At 38.2% G+C, this 18,370-nt stretch overlaps 1 long non-coding RNA gene across 1 annotated transcript in view; it reads right to left on the reverse strand.

Moving 5' to 3' along the window:
* The window catches only part of LOC141567711 (uncharacterized), a 79,294-nt gene that overhangs the window by 7,388 nt on the left and 53,536 nt on the right, over window positions 1-18,370 (reverse strand). The window contains exon 3 of the long non-coding RNA XR_012490541.1: window positions 7,616-7,685. This is a non-coding gene — a long non-coding RNA (uncharacterized LOC141567711). The remainder of the gene's footprint in view (window positions 1-7,615; window positions 7,686-18,370) is intronic.

Genomic DNA, 18,370 nt, shown 5'->3' on the forward strand with positions numbered 1-18,370 from the left:
CCGTTTGTTTATACATGGAATTTTGAGGTTGGTCACTTGGTGGCGCTGTAGTTAATAGCTTGATTTTCTTGTGTCTTTTTTTCCTATTGCTTATTCAGCTTTTGTTTTTAAAATGGAGTTATTTGAAATATGTGCACCTTTTAAATTCTGCTGCAGGAGAAATGATTTAATGGCTCTTGACTTCTAGATTAATTTTAAACATTAAAAACATTGTAAAAACAGACTCTTGCTAATAATGATCGTTATCATAATGGCTTGAGGCATAATCATTTACCAACATTAACCGAAAGATTAAAATCCATCATGAGTTTAATTTGAAAAGATTTAAGTTCCGTTGCAATAAATTGTTAATGATATTAGCTTCATCTTTGTGAGGCCAAAATTTATCATTATATGACTTGGTACTTTCACTGCTTGATAGAAACCAACTCTTGTTAACACGGGTCATATTATGCCTATTGTTTACTAAGCACATGGCTTTCTCTATAACAGCACTGAATTGGGCCATATGGTGATCCATGTACAGGCAGTCGTCCGTTTTATGGGCCTGCTATTTGGTAATTTATTATTTCACAAAGCAAGTGAACTTAACAGATGTTAAGATTAATTACCATGGTAAGTAAAACCTATAGAAAAAGGGAAATGTTCTAGTTTCATGACTCATGTTTATTAAAACTAGATGTTATATTTATAGTACTCGATCAGGATTTTTTTATATATTTTCATAATTTTGCCAAAAAAATCCCTTTAAAAAGTGTCTAACCTAAAATTTACCAATAATTGTCCAGAAATATTGTCTCAACTGACAAAAAAAAAAGATTCATTGCTAAATTGTTTTTCCACAAAGAACCTGCTTTTGGATTTTAAATTTATTCACCTCCTCATTATTTCCTTGATGAATCACAAAAAATCTTGACTTTAAAGGATACAATACCCAGCAGATACCCCACAAGGATAATGATCTTATTTCCAAAACTCCTTAAGAAAATTAGAAGGGGAAAAAAAACCTCACAACAAACAAACTTTGGCAACCATGGAAGGAAAAAACCCGTATTCCTTAATGGGTACTGTTCCGTTTCCACACGTTTTCCCTAAAGGAATATCTAACCAAATATATATCTCTAACTGATTGATATTAGAGAATTAGCCTTCCACAGGCTTAATGATGAATTTGGGTCTTTATGGCTATATTAGCTGTTTCCTCCTCAAAACAGGTCAACATTGTTATTCCCATTTTTTCAAAAAGCCAGAGATCCAAGATGGAGAATTAACATGCCCAAGATTGTTTAGCGAGTGGGTAGAAGGCATGTCAATTGGCCAATAAAATGCTAATGTGGAAAGCAAATACTTGCTCTCTAATCAGTTCCTTTCAATTGTTTCAAAACTCCAGTTCTTTAGAATGCTATTCTGTGCATTTGCCAAAAGTTTTCAATAGGTAAGGAGTTAAAAAAAAATTCCCCTCAGAAAATCAGATAATTTAAAGCTCATACATAAAATTTGCTATAACCTTGTAATGAAATAAAAATCACAAACTTTTAGTCAAATTATAAGCTTTGGTTAGTTTCACTGAGCTTAAGCTCTTCATTCATTCATTTATTTAAAATAGTTGTGGATCACCCACTCTGTATAAAATGCTTGGCATTAATATTGCCAGGCTGAGCACTCTATGATTCATAGTACCATAGTACTCAATCATCCCCCCCAAAAAATACTTGTGTTAGATGCTTAAGTAACATGTTTTTCAGTTATGGCTAAAGACAAAATATGGAATTTAGCATAGAATATTAGGATGGAACCATAAAAGAGCAGTTAGATGAGGAAACTGTATCCCAGAAAAGTAGAATTACTTATTCAAGATCTCACAGCTAGACAGTAATAAAGAGAAGTTGAATATGAATTTTTTGGAGTTCACCCCATTATACCATACTCCTTCCCAAAGACCTTTTAAACATCTCCTTGGTATTCCTATACCCCAAATAGGAATTTTAATTCCCCAAAGCTATGCATAATTAGTGTATGCTGAGATTTTTTTTTTTTTTTTTGCATCTGAGGGATAGCATAGTTGAATGTAATAGCAATTTATGTTTGTATTAATGTTTGTCTCAATACAGACTATCCAGTGAAGTTTTATATGACTTAAAGATATAAAAATCCCTGGGTTCTATGGAACTTCCATGATGACTCTAACACTTTTATGCACTGAAAATTTTCCCTTTTCAAATACAGAAAGGGGAGACAACACTTCCTTCTACAAGAATTAATGGCTATAAATTTGTCCCATGGTTACAGATTTATTATTCCTAATAAAAAAAATTTTTTTTTAAGTGCTTTGGTTGTTGCTGCTATTGTTTGAAAATTCTTTGCTCTAGTTATTTAGCACCTTTTGGCCAATAAAAGTTTACAAGTTCCACATTTGAAGTTTCATAAAACTTTCCTTGCTAAGGTGTTTTTAATAATTGTTTTAGAATTTTAAACTAATTTAAATATTTAAAATAATTAAAAGAATATATGATGATGCTATGAAAATGGCACTAAGACAAAATCCAGAGCCTGTGGAGCAAAATGGAGGATTTTGACACACAGAGAAAGGTATCCAGCTGCTGGTCCATTAAAGCTTGCGTGCAATGGTCTGACCACTTATCTGCTTAATTTCCTGCTAGCCAGACATGATCACATCAATTTCCTTTACAAGCAACTATTACACAATTACAACTTTCAGGGGGAGCAAAGTCATTTTAGACTCTGAACACACCAGGACTATGAGTTAATTGAGACCCTCCAAGGGGAAGGGGAACTAAAGCCTACTATGTTTGAAAAGTTTAATTGTGAAGCGTGTGGAGCATGCCACATTGGGGAAGATACCTCACAAAAACCTCAGAAATCTCAGAAATTAAACCACGTTTTGTTTTGTTTTGTTTAGTTTTGGTATTTCATAAAGAGAAATTTTGCCAAGGGAAGAAAATTTAAAAATATTTTAAAATGCCTCGTCACCTCCCAAAAAAAGTTCAGCCCTTGTCTTTATTTATGGCCATACTACTTCTCTCAGCCAAGGGTAACAATTATACTGCCATGTGCATTAATTCGTTTTTCTTTTAACAATTCATCGCTTGTGTTGATCACTTTGTTATATCCCTACAGAAATTACTATTTAAGTGTGCCTGGATTTGAACATTACATGAATGGATTCACATGTTCTCTTCTGTGATTTGCTTCCTTCCCTCTGCATCATGTTTCTAGGTTCATCCATGCTGACACATAACATGTGGGTCTTCCCTTTGCATAGTGGTATAGTTTTCCATGGTCTGACTCCAGTAATATTTATTTTTCTATTCTATGATTTATGTATATTTGAGTTGTTCTCAGGATTTTGTTGTTGTGGGCAAAAGTTCTATACAGTATTCTTCTATTCAGCATGTCTCCAGATGCCCATGTGCAAAAGTTTTTCTAGGTTATATACCTAAAAATGAAATTGCTGGGCCAGAAGATATTTTTTTCCAAAGTAATTGTACCAATTTCCCACCCACAAGCAATGGACGGGAGCTCTGTTGCTCCAAACTTGCCAAGACTTGATATTTTCCAACTTTAAAAAATTTTGGCAAACTGAAAAGTTAAAAGTGGTATTTCCTTGTGGTTTTAATTTGCATGTCTTCGATTTCTAACCAGGTTACTTATTTAAGTTTTTGCTTACTTCTCTATTGCATTATTATGTTTTCTATTGATAACAGATTTTATTTTAATATTCTGGATTCTAGTCCTCTGTTAGCTATGTTTGTAAATATCTTTTGCCAGTTTGTGACTTGTACTTTTCCTTTTTTTAATGGTATATAGTATGAATAGATGCTTTTAATTTTAACATAGTCAAAATTACTAATCAGAACCTTTATAATTTGTACTTTTTCTGTCTTGTTTAAGAAATTTTTTCTTATTTGGAATTTTTAAATAAATTCTAAAGTTCTGAAGTTTTCACTTCTAAGTCCTTAATCCATTTGGAATTGATATTTACCTATGATGTAGGAAAGTATCCATTGTTAAATTTATATGGATAACTAATTGTTCTACAACTTTGTGTGTGTGTGTGTGTGCGCGCATGTGAGTGTGCGTGTTTTAAGGGAATCATCTATTGGATGAAAGACTAAAAGAAATCTGATTTGTAGAAATTCAGCTCTTTCAATGATAGGAAAATTTAGGAATAAGGGAAGCTGGGTAAAGGAAAAAAATCCTTTATTGAATAATTCATCCTTTCCCTTCTAACCTGTATTGCCAACTTGATCATATATTAGATGTCCTTATAAGTGTGAGTCTATTTCTGAGTATTCTAAACGGTTGCATCCATTTACATTAAAAAAATACTGAATACTTACCATGTAATAGGTAGGGCTCTATACTCTGGGGACACAGCCATGCACAACAAGAAATCCCTGCCTTTGTGTAATTTACAATATAATGGGGAGAGAGATGATAAAGAGATACACAAGTAAAATATATGATACATCAAAGTTGCTATGGAGAAACTAAAATAGAGAAGAATGGTGGGGTGTGGAGAGGAGACATTGCTATTTTAGGTAGGAGTCTTTACTACTTAGACGGCATTTGAGCCCAGCACTGAAGGAGGTGAGGTATGGAGTGAGCTCCATTGATAGTTATTATATCAATAATATGCCATAAACTGCCTACTTGTCCATTCCTGTGTGAATTTCTCTCTGAATTTCTGTGGCTTTACAATAAATCCCAATGTTTAGCCTGAGTTTTTGGTCTGTTGGGTTCTTCTTCCACTGAGCTTCATCTGTTCTTGACTGACCATTTACTCTCGCATTTAAATATCAGAATCAATTTGTCAAGTTCAATGACAAAACAAAACAAACAAGAACAAAAAAGAACTTGTTTGAATTTTAATTCTATTCACATTGAATCTACAGATTAATCTAGGAAAAACTAGTATCTTTATACCATTGACTATCTCTAATCATGAATGTGGTACATCTATCTATTTATTTAGCTCTTTCATAAGCTTCAACTGATGTTATAATATTTTCCATAAGGGCCTTGCATATATTTTCTTAGATTTACTCTTAGGTAATTTATAATTTTTGTTTTTATTCTAAGTGGTTTTTTTTTGTGTAAAATACACATAATATAAAATTTATAATTTTAACCATTTTTAAGTGTACAACTCAGTGGCATTAAGTACATTCACAATGTTGTGTCTCCATCACCACTAACCATTTCCAGAACTTGTCCATCACCCCTAACAGAAACTCTGCACTCACTAAATAATAACTCACGATTTCTGCTTATCTTGGTAGGGTACTAGTGTAATTTGTATAGTTTTCTGTTTCTTCCTGATCAGAAGTTGGCATCTAAATGCCTTCTCTGGTTTCCTTATCACTGCCGCAATGCTTTCTTCCACTAGAATGTTGAAACTTTGATTTCTCTTGACTCGCCAGAGTGTGTGATTTGGTGGAACTGTATCAGCAATGACATCACCACCACATTCGCTTTGGTGATTGACATCTTAGGTTATCAATGGAAGCATTGTGAAAAACCATACAGGGTCAAGACCCATTTAGTTCAGAGAGTTTGTGAATTCGCAAAGAGCATGCTTCTCAGGCTGTAAAGAAAACCTCAAATATTATGTTCTTAAGTTCAGTACTGCTATGAAACACAAAAGTTTATTTCTCCTTGGGGGTTGGGGTTGAGAAAGAAGTGATACATAAAACAAAGATAAATGACGGAATTCATTCTCTTTAATGATGTGTTACATCAGATAAAATTATCTGAGAACTAGTCGTTTTCAATCTTGGCAGCCGCTGAGTTTCAAATACACCTATCAAAATGATAGGAATGAAACAATCCTTAAAAGTATTGGTAGCAGCTTTTGATGCTCTGGAATGTATTTGTTTTTTTGTGCAGCTCTGCAAGTGTAAGATGGATATAAAATTTTCCGACAAGGCTATCTTCATTCAGACATTGACCAGGGATCATAAAACTTCAGAGGTACATTTTAGTCTCAACCTTGACAAATCAGTAATTTTGTATCTTTATCAAATCTTTGGTCAGAGGTTTTCCCCCATGGTTTTGTAAAACACCAGACAATGGATCTAGTTATGGGTGGGTAAGGAGCTACCTAAATGTTTACAGATGGAGGCTAACAGAAGATCCACCTACTCTGAAATAGCTCCCTTTCGTCACCTGCTGAAGAAGGCCTGGGATTGTCAGCCTTTGAGACATTTCTTTGGGTTAAAATATAGTCTCCAAAAGATTCCCACCAGAGGTTCCCACTAAAGAATGTTGGTTGGAGAAGTCATCAGGTCTCGTCCCATCATATTAAACTTATTAATAATAAACACATATAAATGTATTGCTTTCGGTTTGTGGTCTGGTTTGGTTTGGCTTGGTTTTAATTTTGTGTGTAATTTATTGGAATCACTAGTGTTATTTTTGAAACCCGGGAAGAAAACTTGTGACAGAACAGGTAAGATTTAGTTCTTTGACTACTTAGAAACTTGTTCCACTTCTCTTTAGTGTAGCAGTAAGACCAAAAACACAATTTTGAAGTAGGAAGAAAGGTGACACCCCCAGAATAGAACCCTTGAGTCAGAAAGCAGGTGAAGACACAGGCGTTAGGAAGATGGTCTACAGGGCAATTGAAGTCAACTCTATAATAGTTCAGGGGAAAGAATCCAAAAAAAAAAAAAAAAAAACCCAGCATAACCCCTCGATTAGGTTGAGGAACCTCAGACAAGACGTTCACTTTGGCTTCTTTGTACTGTTGCTGAAATGGCTTCCATGTCCCACGACTTTAAGATGAAACCTTCTAAGCACCTTACTATGCGGAATGTTGCAGAATTGTGGAAACAATGAACCTCATCATTGCTCTGAGGAGGCTTTTTTTGGCTCCACTGCCCCAGGTATTTGGAAAACAAATGTTTTTATGGAGAATTTAGGCTCTGATCAAACATCTATCAAAATTATAGCTACTTTTGTGACAGCTGTCTTTCCCCCATCTCCCTACTTTTACTCAAAAGGACTAACCAAACTTGTAAGCCAGACACAGAGGTGTGCTGCATGCCATAACCCCAAATTCAAATGCTGAGTTCAATTTATAAGCCTATAAAGTGGGTTGCTGGAACTCTCCAAAGCCTTAACATATCCTTAGGGTGGATTTACACTTTTGTATAGTCTTCCAAGGCAGGAAAATGTGTGGAGGTAAAAATGGGGTGTTGCCATCCAGACCTCGTTACCTTGCTTTTCCTCCTTGCTAGACATGGTCCTAATTTGTTGACCGTGGCATGGCTCATGTTTCATTTGAAGGGGTTGCTTTTTCCTGAGAGGGAGGGACAATTCTTTTTTCCTGGGCACAAGTTATAAATCTTGTTTCCTCTTGTTACATTTTGCGATTTTATTTAGATCTTTATGAAAAAGGATTTTACAGTAGTCTCAATTAAATATATAGAAGGAAAAAAAGAAATTGTATCTAACTCTATGATTCCTAAAAGACAAGAAGTATCTATTTATCTCACAATTTTGTATCTTTCAAATAAACATAGTCACAACTGTACCCTAGCTTTTTGGAGAAAGTCACTAAATAAATCCAATAAAGTTTCAAGTTCCTTACCATGTCCATGTCATCCAGGGTTTGTTAAGGAGCTTTCCATGTTTCTGATGGTCTGTTTGTTCTGTACTTTCTGACAAAAAATTCAAAACAACTGTAGTTAATTTATTCTGGGGGGAAAAGCCAGATACTCAAATAGGCCATTTGTAGTTAAAAACAAAACAAAAACAAAAACAAAACAAATGTCAATTTTGATACTTTCAAAGGGGGAAATTACAATTAATAAACAGAAATTTCTGAGGTCTAATAAACTTCTAAAATAGCAACTAATTTTAATAATCTGCTAAATTCCTACTTCAGCTTTTCTGTCTATCCATGAATATACTTGTCTAGTGTTACTGGGCATGAGGAAGAAAAAAGAAATCAAACAACAGAATCTCACCTAACTTCCTAAATACTGACTCTAGTGTTTTGTTTTTTTAAGTCTATATATAAGAAGTGTTGATTTTAAAAATGATGATTATAAACTAAAAGTCACTGTGAGATCCTCCTCTGGCTTGGGGTATTTGAAAGCATGTATATAAGAGAAAAAACTCACTACAGTCCACATGTGAAGATGTATTTACCTGCAAATGTGTCAGCTATGGAACTGCTGTCACCTTGATTAGAGATCATGCCTTGAATTTGACACACTGGTGTACACTGTCATTTTGCAGTCATTCCTACATTACAGAATGAAGACTTTTCTTGAGTGAATGTGGCCCAACAATCATCAGTCATGACTTTCAGAGATAGAAAGTGAAGCATGAAGCTTTTTGGCATGATGAGACAAGTCGAGTGGCTTCTACAGAGTAATGATGACAATAACTGAGATTACACACCTCTGCCTTTACACTCTATCCTTTCATTATTCTACCTGAAGTCACATTTACACCCTATAACTCTGGATTCACAATATTTTATATTTCCAGAGAGATGCATGAAATGGAAAATTCAGGGTTCCGTGTATTCCCAGAGCTAATAATGTGACTCTGAAGAAAAGGTAATTTGTCATTTGACCTTGAGAACAGCATGGAGGTTGGTCAAAAAAAGGTTAATTTAATATGACCTACCAGTTATAGCATATCCAATCCCTTCTTAAATGATTTTCATTTCTAGTTGGTAGAGCCCTGCAGGGGAATTTGTTACATAAGCTTACAATGTTATGCCTCCTTTAGTTTTATTAAGCCTATCCCCTTCAGGCGCCAAGAAAACTCATTAATTCTCAAATTCCAGGACAGAACGAACAAGTCTATTTTAATCTGCTATTATTTTTCATTATTTCATAGACTTCAATAATATCACCTCTAAGTTCATAATTTTATTCTAAATGGTGCCCCCGAAAGCCCCCTACTCTACCGAGAGCTGAGTTAACTGCTGTTTGGCTTCTCTCCGACTCTGAGTCAACCCAGAGCAACACACCGATGACAGTATCATTGGCCAAATCAATTCAATGGATGCAAAACATGCAATACATGAAATACTTAGCTTTCTTCAAAAACTTGAGCAGTATTGCTACTCAGAAAGAAGGTGCTGACAGTGGGATGGGAGGGATATACTTGTATAAGGTAAAACATGAGAAGGAGACAGGAAGGAGGAACTTGGAAAGCTGAGTGGGAGAAGAGCAAGAGCACAGATCCAGAGAGAGTGGCAAGCAGGATCGGGTGTGTGGTCGACAAAAAAGGTGCAGGAAGTTAAAAGCCAGGCAAGTGGGGAGATGGAGGACCAAGCTGTGTTCTTAAGGGCTGCAAGTGAAAGAACAGTGAAAACACAGACAAATATTTTCAGTTATTCTTCTCTCAAGGGCTGAGTATGTTTCACAGAATATTCATCGCTGCCCCATCTTAGCTGAGCTCAGACATATCTGTCTCCAAAATGTGTCATGGAACTTCCAGGATGAAGAGAACTCCAGCCCTCATCATGCCAGCTGCTGGCTCTGAGCTTCACTGGAGTTTTAATAAGGACAGGTGTGTGTGTGTGTGTGTGTGTGTGTGTGTGTGTGTATGTGTGTGTGTATCCACATTTTTAACTACTTGCAGGCCATAAGATAGAATAGGAACCATTAGATTCTCCCACAGAATCTCCTCGCATGATAGATTCGGTACACTGGGTTTAGATTACAATTATCTACATAGTTGATGTTCACTGAACCCTATGAGCCAGGCAATATGCTTCCCTCCACAGCGATGATCTCACTTCATCCTCTGACTCTAAGTAAGAGGTACAATTTTATAGATCTTCAGGTCAGGAAGCTGAGGCTTAGAGAAGCTAAATAATACCTCCCAGCTAGTAAGTACTGGAGCTAAACTTTTGTATTTGAGAATGCAAACTTAATAAAGAGCATGCATTTGACTGATTTGTATCTAAGCCCTACATATAGCATCCAGAATGAGGCATAGTCAACAAGTGTTTGACAATTTTGTAATCAAATTGGCCATCTGTTCATTATTAGAAAGTGGTTTGGAGTCTTTTTAATTATGCAGTGACCGTGTCTCTCCCAACACCAACATTAAGATGTTAATTTTAATGAAAGCAGTGGGTTTTCGGACCCTTCTCGAGCAGAGTATGCACTCTCTTTGAAAGCCACTGGAGAATAAAACAAGCAGAGTATCATCTCCAACAAGGGCCTCTGTATACAAGGGCCAATTGAGATCCATATTTATAGGCCTGGTTCATCAGTTCCCTCCTTTTTATAACATTCCTAATGCCACCATCTAAGGACAATTGAAAATTCCTTTCTTCATTGAAGGGCTGTCCCTTTCCTCACTCTTCCTCATGAAGCGCTGCTGGGCATAGTGTTCCCACTGAATTCAGCAGAGGCTTAATGCTTTGATCATTCTAGAGAAGGCAGCGTAAGATTGGAAGCTGACCACAAATCAAGAAGCATGAAGGGTTCGAACCTTAATTGGAAAAATCTGCCGTATCCTCTCACACTCAAACCTGTGCATACCACTTGTACACTGAAAAAAATCCTGTGGATGTTTTAAGTCCATGATGGTAACAGTGTGTTCAATTTATTCAAAGGAAAAAAAAGGGAGAAAAATTTTAAATGCCCAATGTTTCCCTTTAACAAGCAACTTACATTGAAGTACCCTATGGGGGTATTACACTAAGTGAAATAAGACAGACAAAGCCAAATACTGCGTGGGATCACGAATATGTGGAATCTGAAAAAAGTCAAACTCGTAGAAACAGAGCATAGAAAAGTGGTGGCTGCCAGGGACTACGGAACGAGGATAATAGGGAGAGGTTGGTAAAAGGGTACAAACTTTCAGCTATAAGATGAAAAAGGTCTGAGGATGTAATGTAAATCACGGTTGATAGTGTTGTACTGTATATTTGAAATTTGCTAAGAGCGTAGAGTTTAAATGTTTTCTCACACATGCACAAAAGATAAAAACGTGAGGTAATGGATGTGTTAACTAACTAGATGATGGGAATCCTTTCACAATGTATACATCTATCGAAGCACCATGATGTACACTTTAAATATCTTACAATTCTCTTTGTCAATTATACCTCAATAAAGCTGGAAAAAAATAAAGTGCCCTTACATTAGTGTTGAATTTTTTGAATCTGAACTTGATCATAGCATCTCTATTGCTCGATAAACATTTTCCAAATAACACATATTGAAAAACCATGCCCTTTAGTGAAATTTTAGCCTAAGGAAGACATTAGCTTGAATTTCAACTTTTGTGTGTGTCTGGTCTCTGCTGAAACTGGTCGCTAAATTTCTCAATATCTTAGCAGTTTTAATTTTGCTCACGTTTATCAAGCACATTATGTATGCCACTGTGCTAAACACTGTTAATTGACGACTTTTCTTTAGTCTCCACACCAGGGCCCTGAGCTAAGAAGCACCTTCTCCCGTATTTGTATTTCGTAGACGAAGGAGCTGAAGCTTACATGTCAGAGTAGTTAGCACAGGGGGTGAGGTTTGAGCCATTAGCCTGAGCCCAGAGCCCACATTTTCACCCAGTATGTAAAGCGCCCTTCCTGGTGTGGCCACTTCATTAGATCTTTCAAACCAGTAGAGCCCTGGCTTCTAGCTGGGATCTGAGGAACCCTGTACCGTGCAGCCAACAGATGGCCTGTGTACGATAGAGGATTTGGAAAGTAACACTGTCACTCCGTCTTGGTATGGGGTCATCACCTTTCCTAGGGTATCTCATCACCAAATCATAATCAAGTCATTAAAATTGTTGTAAATGGAACCCAAAGGGCTGCCTAGTCCCAGTTCTCTCTCTAGGGTAGAACAGCTGACACACAGAACACCTGAGGTGAATTTTTCCTTGGGTCTGAAAAACAGTATGATTTAATGGCACAAACACTGGATTGGGCAACAGGGGGTTGGGGTGTTAATTCCTACAACACAGATTTGTCACGTCACAGTTCCTCTCTGAACCCAATTCTGTTCATCTATAGTAGCAAGGGAATCATTCATTCAATGCAGATTTATTCAATGCTCATTATGAACCAAGCCCTATACTAGATGTTGGGATATCAAGACAGTAAGAGATAGTCATTCCCATCTAGAAGCTCATAGTTCAGTCAGGGGGAAAAAGATAAGAAAGTCATTGCAATTCTGTAATTCTGGGTGGTGAGTGCAATGATGGAAGTGCATATACAGAACATTCTGTGGTAACACCTACAAAAGGAACCTAGCCTCGACATGGGTGGAAGTGTTCAGGCAAAGCTTCCTGAAGATGAGTGAGAACCAATATGAGTCCTGGAAGGATGAGAACAAGTTATCCAGATAAGGAGAGGTGGGAAGGAGAGGGCAGGAAGGAAGGAGAAAGGGCACTTCAGGAGGAGGAACAATGGACAGAGCCTAGGAATCAGATGAAGACGCTCGAGTAGCTGCTGAACTGTCAGGAGCTCAGAATGGCTGGAGCTGTGCAGGTGTGCAGGTTGTATGTGCACTTTTGCCTGCATGTGGGCTGGCAGGTGGGAGGGGGTGGAGTGATCAGGGGAAAGATGGAACTGCAGTGCTAATCAGGGACCAGTGGGTGGGGAACTCTGAATACCGTGACTGTCTTGACCCAACAGCAACGGGGGAGTTGGGAAAGAGTGTTAAGGAAGAGGGTGGCATAATTAGATTACTTTTTTTCAGACATTCTGGAGACAGTGGAGAATAATTCGTGGGAAGCAACCCTGGAGGCAAGCAGGTTAGAGAGGAGGCTGTACTTATCTAAACCAATGGTTCTCGAATTTGAGTGGGCAATAGAATTATTTGAAGGGCTTATTAACATACAGCTCGCAGAACTCCAGCCTCAGAGTTTCTGAACAGGTAGGTCTCAAGTGTGACCTGAAAGTGTGCATTTCTAACAAGTTCCCAAGTAATGCTGATGCTATCTATCCATCCAGGGACCACTTTTTGAGAGCCCCTGTTTGCAGCATGTTGATTGCTGATTGTAAAATTTTGGGATACTTCCTCATTAAAAGCAACTTTTCATATGTGTATATATGGACTCATTCTATCTAAATGCATAAGATGAATATGGGCCTACTGAAAAATTAAATGCATTATCCTTGTACTAGAGTTTCTTTCTTCTATTTTCCCAAGTTAAATTTTATTTGATACACAAGAGAAAAATCTCATGGTACATCCAGTAATTTGCAACAGTGTTAAAATGCTGAAATGCCACTGCAGTTGACTAAATTCTTTGTCTGACTGAAATACAACAGACCAATTGAAGCCTGTAATATTTGGGCTCATATTTTAGAAATGAAACCTTGTTAGAGGGAAAAAAAAAATCTTATCTGCTTTACATGGATAAAAACCCCACTCCTCCTATTTTGAGGCTGGAAGAAAAAAACAGGTTATAACTGCAAACTGCATATAAACCCAGTAATCACAAATTCCTTTTCTTATCAAGTATCTAGGAAAGAACATTATATCTAAGACAAACAATGCCTCTTCAGAAACAAAAAAACAAAAAAAAGAACTCTGTTACTTTAGAACAAGGCCTGCATGTCCCCGAGTCCCAGTCTAATTGAAACAAAAAAGTTCTGTGTTAAATTTTTTCATCTAAAGGACAGTGAATGTGTAAAACCATCAGGCTGCTCCTACTTACTGGTGGACTATTCATAATGTAGACTATTTTAGCAACACACTGGGTCTGTTAGTGTTGAAATATACCCATCTCCTAAGAAAGATGTGGTCAAAATAAATAGTCAACATGTGATGATTTCCCGACACCCTGTCTTAGGAGTTTACTTAGTGATGCTATAGGGATTCTCTTTCCTTCCTCAATATAAAACCTGAGGTGCTGACTTCACCCATTCTTATATCTCTCGGTGTTAGCTGTTTTCTTCAGAAAGCCTCACCTTGTTAAGCTTGTTCAGAGTGTCCCAGTTACAGTTTATTAACATCACAGTTCCCTTGAAAATGCAAAAATGCCTACATATTACTGAAAAATTTAACCACCTGAATCTTAATAGGAGGCTAAGTGCAGCCAGAATAACCAATGAAAGGGACTAACGACATGGATTCTATCAATTCAGGCATTCTCTCTTTGCTAAGGAACTGTGAACTCTCAGTTGGTTTCATTAGAAAGGATTACAGCATCCCAAGCACTGGGCCATAATTATAATTACAGGTGTGGCGTGCCGACAGCAGAAGCAGATGAGCTCATAAGAAACAAAGATTTGCTCTGCTGGACGGCCTATCTTCTCTAAAGAACAAAGAGCGGCAGCTTAAATGAGTTACCATATAAACAAACTGAGCAATCACCAACATACAACAGAGTGCGTGTTCCTCAGCCAACATATACACCTCTCTTTTTTTCCTGGTGGAGGTGAGTTTTGCTTCTCTGTACTCTCCTGACCTCCCGTTGGTGGGCAGGGGCTGATTGGGTAAGAGTAATGAAGCTTTGTTCCCCTCATCTTTCACCACCTGCCCCCACCCCAGTCTATTTTGCAACTACCACAAGAGAACAACACAGCCTGAATGAGAATGTTAAGGCTTCATGTCTATCTCAGCCAGAAGAAGGGCAGTCAACCAAACTTTTCTCTAAGGATCAGATACCAAAGTGATAGACAGGCACTGGTTTTATGTGTCTTGAGGAAGTCCTCCTTTGGTCCAACAGTGGATTAGCATGGATTTTAGTCTAAGTGGCGCAACATGCTTTACTTTTAGACTTCCAGATTTGTATGGAAGCAATTGACGGGGCTAGCAGCCAAGTCTCCACTGGCAAAGTGAATCAGAAGAGTACTGCAATTATGCAAACGATCAAGAAAAGAAAGAAAAAATAAAAAAGAGCTACAGCAAGATCTCGTTTGCCTAATTTAGGTGGGGCAATTGTACCCTCTTTCCCTGTTTCAGTGTGGCTGTGCTCTCAAAGACTCTTCTAGGCTGTGTGCACTGGATGGTGAAGGACAGTGTGGGGCCCCGTAGAGGTTAGGGTTTCAGCATGGCCTTTCAGAAGATCAGGAAGTCCATTAGGAGCTTTTTCAGGCAAGGATTTAACCTGGTGTTTATAAGCCAACATAGGGCAAGTTTGGGGGAGGAAACATACTGTAAAGGAAACTTTTAAAGAATGACATTTAAAGTAAGATTATTTCATCTTTCCTCAACTTTTAAAAATTATTGTATGTGAATCAAAGTCTTAAATGAAAACAACTGCCTTCATATCAGAAATTTGCCTTTGAATACAGAGCTTCCTAAACCTGGAGAGTGACAGCTGATAAAAGGGCAAGGGGGGAATGTCACTCATTAAAGTAATGACGAGCTTCAAAAAAAGACGATGGGTAGCTCTTCCTTAGGAATCTGTAGGGTATGGAAGACCCTGAAAATACGCACAGAAACAGACATTTGATAGTCCATTTCTGCGCCTTTAGTGGCTACAATGGCATGCCCTGTTCTCCTCTGCTGACATTGGTTTGGCAACTCGGGACTCTGAGGGCACAGGAGAAGGTTCAGTGCGTACCAAGTGTGGCTGATCAAAAGGGGACAGTAGAAAGCACGGCCTTGATCGCCTAATGAAAAGAATAGCAACATTATCCCCTCAAGACAGCGGGACAAAGACGACTAGGAGGGCCTAACCCCTTGAAAGCGATTAACAATTAGACTCACTGACAGGCAAGCTCCTTTCATTAGTGACTTCTGTCGTTTCCCAGGACTAACCTCCAGGCTTTCTAGTTACAGCGTGCTCAGGATGTGCAGAAAAAAGGCTGCGGCCAAAGGGCTCTGCCTGAAACCCTGCACAAAGCCAGGTCTGCCTTTAGGCTGCTATCCCAGGCAACAGCGCGACACGTGCGTCTCGTCCCCTGGGAACGTCAAGGCACCGGGTTCCCTTTCCCAGCCTCAGCGTGGGAGGAGAGGACAGAGACAAGCCTTGGCACTTTAACACCTTGATCCCTCCTAGTTGTTTTCTTGACTCCAAGTTGCTGTGACAAGTAGGCGCCCTGTGGGATCGCATGCAGGGGTGCCCTCCTGGGGCGCAGGAAAGAGTGGGCGGTTCGGGGGTGCGGCAGGAGGAAGCCAAGAGTTTGTGCTGGGAAGAGGCATGGGTCCTGCCGCAGATCACCAACAAGCCTTCTCTGTGTGTCTCACATGTAATGAGCTGGTGGGTCTGTGGAGACCGTGCTTCGATAAAAGGCAAGAAATTAGATCAGGTGTTCAGACATGGGCAAATAGCTCAACAAAATATTCTGCGAATTGATGCCTGGGTAGGATTTTTGTCTAGTAGGCATCGGTTGGAAATGCATTGACAGTGATTAATATTAAGTGCTTCTGAAAGAGTTACAATAATATTGCCATGTGGAAAGTATAAAATAGAAGCAAAATGCACAGAAAGTCATTTCTTTGGTTTAACCACCAGCACTAAAGTCCAGCCATAGTGAAGGGGATTTCATATGCTCTGTTTATTTCAAGTGCTTTGTTGACAGTGACCCAATAAAAGGCCTACATAGAGGAGAATCGCTCATTTTTCTATTAATAGATACGTGCACTCTCACAAGTATGGATCTGTGAGAACAGCCATTGGAGAGTTTAAGACCCATTGTTTGCCTTGATCTCTAGGTAAGCATAACCCACAGTGCAGCCTCAGGTTTAAGGAGGGAAGAATTAATTGACATGACTATTAAACTCCCTCCCACCACCGAGATTCCTTGAGGCCAAGAATTAATATCTGTGCCTTTCATAAGGACTTATTTCTTATCATTTTTCACCTATTTTGCCTCTTGCATCTTTGTAGTTCCTTTTCACTAGCTTCAATGCTCTGGCACTTCACATCCAATGTGAGAATAAATAAGTTTGCTGCAGACATTACAAAACACGGCAGTACTTGTAAACAACAGCTGAGTCCTCTCTTATCTATAATAGCTACCAAGCACTTACTATATGCTCGTTAAACACAGCACCATCAACATAAAATGAGTTTGCCTTTATTACTGCCGTTAGTTACTGCTAACAGTTAATGTGCTAAGTGCTTCGTTCTCTCAGTTCTCACAACTCTGAGGTTAAGGAGGAGTTAAGATTTGAATCTAGCCAGATCACTGTATTTGAGTGTTATGACGTAAGAAAATGCTTTCCTTTCCAAAGGGTTTCATAGGGTGATGCTGTTGTTACGTTTCTTCTCAAACTTAAGCCTTTCTCCCCTCGATCCCTTTCCTCTATTTTAAAGTTTAGATTTGTCAGAAAATGATACTTTAAACCAGAGTTAGTTTTATTCTTTTATTGATAGCTAATAATGCCATCAGACCTTGTGTGAATAACTTTGTCGCATCCTTTGGTGTGACATAAAGCATGCTATAATTATACTATTTATATACTTGTGTTGTCCACAGTACTAGGTCTGCTACCTAAGGGAGCAATCTGCATGTGACATTAAACTTCCAGAGGAAGCAACTATACCACATTTGGAAAATGAGTCACAGTTTAATGGGAAGGGCGGGAGTGGAAGTTTTTTTTATGTTGCCTTCATTATTCAACTAATTCCTCTCTTCTGATGTTTTCAAGGAAGCCAGGCCACCCAGGAGGAGGAAGAAGCAAAGTCTGTTAGAAATGAGCCATAGGCTTTATGTCTCTAAAAGATATATCATGACATCTTTTCAACTGGTTATCTAATGACCTCTAAGCTATTTACCAGAGGGAAAAGATACAAATATCTCTCTTTAGGGGAGGAGATAATTAAGGTCTAATAGAGTGAAATACCTTGTCTTAAGTTCTGTGAGGAGGCTAAGAAAAAGGCCATCATCTGTACTCTAAAAGCTTCCGCTCTATCAAGTTTCTAGGCAGCAACATAAAAATATCTTCCTATTTGAAACCACTAGGTTTCTTACCCCTCTAGATACAAGGAAGTTTGGGGGCTCAAACATCAAAGTCTCTCAGTTGAAACGGACAATGACACGATTGCTGCAGTCATGCTATTTCTTTAAGGCATCAACAGGCTTGGATTAAAAATGGCTTTGTGAAAATAATACATAGTTGGAGCGTTGAGGGGAGCCACTGAAGTTCTTAGTGTTTATTCTTACCTCTTATCACTTTTAAATGTGGAAGACTATAGTAGTATTCCTTAAATAATAAAGGTGTTCTTTCTGAAAAACACTTTGATGTTGTCAGTGTCTGTGCGGGTCTTCCCTGACGGGCACAGGTGATGGATGGCAAGACGGCTGTGGGCACGTACCGAACAAGGCCTTTAGGCTTTCACTGATACCTAATCCCATAAGATCTGTCATGTTTTATTGCTTCTCCTTGGTTAGTCATTGTATGGTTTGGCACCATAGTGACATTTCACATTTTTAGAAATAGTAGTGTGAACAAAGACCAGA

Source organism: Rhinolophus sinicus, linkage group LG01 (genome assembly GCF_036562045.2).
Source record: "Rhinolophus sinicus isolate RSC01 linkage group LG01, ASM3656204v1, whole genome shotgun sequence".
NCBI lineage: Eukaryota > Metazoa > Chordata > Mammalia > Chiroptera > Rhinolophidae > Rhinolophus > Rhinolophus sinicus.